Consider the following 357-nt stretch of genomic DNA (forward strand, 5'->3'; position numbering starts at 1 on the left):
TGTCTGCCTTTCCCTTCAGTTTCAAGGCAGCTTACAACAGTTAAAACAAACACAGCTAAACATTTACTTTAAAACACAATTAAACTTTCGGTGAAATTAAAAACAGTTAAAAACTTGACCTCTAAAAAGAAAACAATAGACAATGGATCATATTATGCAAGATCCCTTGAGCCTATTGGAACAAAGGCCTATTGAAACAAAACAAGTAGAAACCAAACAAGCATGTGTTACTGTGGCCACATCTGATGTTTATAGGAATGGGAACAATTGGCACAAAAACAGTTCTGGCCATTTCTGAAACTTGAACTTTTAGGCTCAGAACTTTGATCACATATAAATCTGTGTCTTCAGAAGAAA

The sequence above is a fragment of the Anolis carolinensis genome, chromosome 1, assembly GCF_035594765.1.
Source record: "Anolis carolinensis isolate JA03-04 chromosome 1, rAnoCar3.1.pri, whole genome shotgun sequence".
NCBI classification, from domain to species: domain Eukaryota; kingdom Metazoa; phylum Chordata; class Lepidosauria; order Squamata; family Dactyloidae; genus Anolis; species Anolis carolinensis.